Source organism: Carlito syrichta, unplaced genomic scaffold (assembly GCF_000164805.1).
Source record: "Carlito syrichta isolate Samal-C Ts95f unplaced genomic scaffold, Tarsius_syrichta-2.0.1 Scaffold304360, whole genome shotgun sequence".
Lineage (NCBI taxonomy): Eukaryota > Metazoa > Chordata > Mammalia > Primates > Tarsiidae > Carlito > Carlito syrichta.
Window position 1 is genome coordinate 119,763 of NW_007248456.1, and position 4,009 is coordinate 123,771.

A 4,009-nucleotide genomic window follows, 5' to 3' on the forward strand; every position below is an offset into this window, starting at 1 on the left:
ATCAATATATTTAAGAAGATTTTAAAAAATAATTTTTCCAGGATTTTTGTTTTCAGTTTCAGTGTGACTAGTGGCTGAAGCATCTATTCCAAGATATTGCCACAAACAGAATCCTGCATTCTTCTTTATACTTTGTTTACTACCCATATTTGGCTCAAGAGATATTTCTTTAAGACAAGTAATACTAAACAGAAATTTTAAGTAGATGTTTACCAAATATCTAGTTGACTGGTTTGTACATGTCCATTATTTTACTTCATTTAAAAAGACATGTCAATGTTGTTGTTCCATAGTATATTCAGTCTTTGAATCACTGATTTGTTAGCTCACATTCACTTGAGATAATTTGGAAACATATGCTATATTAAAAACAATCTAAAAAATTTCTGTGAATTTCAGTGTGTTGTCCAGGGTCTTGGGGAAAAAAAATCTCTGTGTTTACAACAAATTTTTGGTTTAACTTTTGTTTCACATTAGTAGTTATATGCCAGTAGCTGCAGGTCAGCTTGCTTCAGTGCTGTCCAGGGTGACAGTGTTTCAGGTCTGCTCCATATATTTTCTTATTCTAAGATCTTCTCTGGAACATATTTTTCTCACAGCAGGCAGCACAAGAGCAAGAGATTGATCTGAATGCTGCACTCAAATTTAAAGCTTCTGCTTTAACATTCAACATCTGCTCACAAACCACTGGCTAAAGCAACTCACATGACCAACAGGAATAGTACGATCTACCAGTCTTTAAAGTTGTATTGAAAACCTTATTTATGGTTGAGGCTGCTCTTAATCTAAATTTTCTTCTAGAAAAATGAGGATTTATTTCAGAATCCAGGCTATCAATCTTTAGCAACATAAGTGTCTAACTGCATAAGCTAAACAGAAGAAGAAAACAACCTCAAGCCACATCTCTCTCAATCTAGGTCAGGGCTGAAATATAGTCTGTGGGAAAAATTGTCAAGTCTGTCAGAGCTTAAACTGATTTGGAAAGAAGAACTTCTCATTCTTAGAAATGTATAATTAATTAAGAAGTAGGCAAAAGAAATGAATTCTCGTTGGAGTTAAAATTGGATAGTTATAATAAAGTTTTAAAATGTTTTTAAATGTTTAAGAGAGTTTTAAAATGTCATTCTCAAAATCATTTTAACAGTAGCAAATTTGCAGGGTTTCTCAGGGTATTATTGACTATTTTTCAGTTATAATGCAGGACCACACGTTACAGTTTCTGTTTCCATTGCATTGAAAAGACTAGACTGAATGATCATTTTGTGAAATCACAGAATATTAGAGTTGAAAGGATCTGAAAAAGAGTTTTTCAATTGTACTGATATATCATTGTATTGCATATCAGTTGTAATGTATGTCAAAATCATTGGTAATTAATGACAAGTAACTATTACTAGCAATAAAGTATAGAAGATTGTAAAAGATATACTTAAATCTGTTTTCCAATAATATCTCCATTTTCACTTAGTTGCATTCTGATTTTTAAAATTTTTTTTAGTGAGCTGAAAGGAGCTAATGCTAGCTTTAATAATTCGCACAATTCAGGTTATATACGCTGGCTGTTTGTTTCAAATGTGAATGTTAATACACCGAGGGAAAAAAAACCCCAAAATAACAATGTTGAGTGTAAATCCTTAAAGAGCAAGTAGTCCAACTCAACTCCCTACTTTAATCAGAACTTGAAATGCAAAGAGTAATTTATCAGATCACACATCTGATTAGCTAAGTCTATAATCTAGGCCTTCTTGTTTCCAGCACATTGCTTTCCACTCGAACAAATAATCAAATTTTCAAAAGCCTATGTAAGAAATTGGGGTGGAGGCAGAAGAGGATTAGGCAAGGCAATATGTCTCCATTTTCTAATCTTTAGTCTCAATTTCCAAAGTAAAGGAAAAGCACCAGGGAAACAGGGTCCAGATGGTATGTTTTGCATGTTATCTATGCTCTAGGAACATTCTTTTTCAAATCTATTTGATTGCAACTCACAGTAAGAAATACAGTTTAAATCACAACATAGGACATGCTCTCACTTTCCACCATATTCAGAAGTTTTGCAAAGCAATTTTTTGCCCTTACCAGATAGCATGCACTCCGATCATTTATATTATATTCCATTCTAGCTTATTTCATTAAAAATAGGTGATTTTTGAGTCACAGTTTAAAAAACACGTCTCTAGAGTAAAAGAGACAATTTCAGTCTGTCAATAAATTCCGAAGTTACCAGTTTTGCTCAAATAGCATTATTCACAGAACAAGAAATGTCCTTCATGTTTATATGAACAAGAGACTAAATAAAAATAGTCATTCAGGTTTCAGAATATAACCTGGCAGTATGTTTTCCTCATTGGAACACTAGTTCATTACAGTATTTCAGAGCTTCTAAGATTCATTTTTTCCCATGTTAACTTCTTTGAATTCAAGATGTCTTAAATGTGCCTTAAAGACCAGTGGTATGGCATAGTTTAATTGGTGTTATTTCTTTACTTTCTTGGGTAACATAAAATAATGATAAGTCTTAAAGTCTATTTTTTTAGAGCTGTTATTCAATATATTAAGAATATATAGGCCAAACTATTGCTTATGCATGGCAACATATCCAGTTGATCAAAACCCCTTCTTTTTTTTTTTTTTTGAGTTGTGGTCTCACTCTGTCACCCAGGCTGGAGTGCAGTGGCACAATCTCGGCTTACTGCAGCCTTGAACTTCTGGGCTTAAGGAATCCTCCTGCCTCAGCCTACCGAGTAGCTAGGACTACATGGGTATGCCACCACACCTGGCTGCCTTATGACTTCTTGTCAAGAAAAATGTCACGAAATGGGAACTGCTTAAGATAAAAAATCCTTAGTTCTGGGCTAGAAGGGAAAATGAGTAATGGCATGAGTTTAATTATTACGGAAAGCTTCCTCATTTGCCTTCCAATGGGACTCACTATGACTTTTCTGCTCTTCTACCTAGCTTACTTCTGTATCATTTTTTAGGTGGCTAGCACTTTACCCCTTCCTCACCAACAGGGTGAGAGGTGAAAGGCTTCCCTGGGTCATGGTTAAAAAACAAAAGGTTGGCTGGGCCTGGTGGCACATGCCTGTAATCCTAACACTTGGGATGCAGAGGCGAGAGGATTGCCTGAGTCCAGGGGTTCTAGACTAGCCTAGGCAACTTGGCGAGCCCTCATCTCTACAATCAATGGAAAAAAACCAAAAAATTAGCTGGGCATGCGCCTGTAGTTCCAGTTACTTGGGAGGCTGAGGTAGAGGGATCCCCTGAGCCCAGTATGTCGAGACTGCGGTGGCCCTAAGCGTGCCACTACACTTCAGACTGGGCAACAGTGGGACACCGACTCAAAACAAAAACAAAAACCCCAAAAGGTTAAATCCAAGAGTTAAGGTATTTGAAATAAAAAATCAAGAATTAGGCTTGATTTTAAAAATGGAATGAACTGCCAAATTCCCGTGTATTCGTTTAAATTGCCACCAAACTAACACACTGCAGAATTTAATGACTGTACAACTGGCACAAAGGAACAAAAATAAGCTGGCTAGGCTATTTCCATCGCAGTGAGATTTAAATATACCAGTTTCGTCAAAAATAAAAACCTCTAATGAGGAAAACAGTAAATTAAACGCCACAGTTCATGTGCTACTAGAAACAGGCACCAGCAGTCACAGCGAGTTCCAAGTCAGACAAGGTATTCCACGACGTCCTCTTTTTCCTTTGTTTGGCTAAAACTTGAACCAAGCCCGAGGCTGGGGAGGCGGCCTCGCCCCGGGGTCCCATAGGTAGGTCCCGGCCGCGCCCCGGCAGGGGGCTCTCCCGCGCTGTCTCCCGGGTTAGGAAGGGCCCCTTCGGTCCGAGGGTCGGTCTACGGGCACGGGGCCGACGGCTGGGGGATCGGCCCCCCGCGGCCCCCCGAGTTGTGCTGAGATGAGCCCGCGGCAACACTCAGGCGGAACGAGGCGTGGACAGCAGCCGCCGCGCGAGAACTCGGGCCCCGCGGGGGAAAGCGACTCCG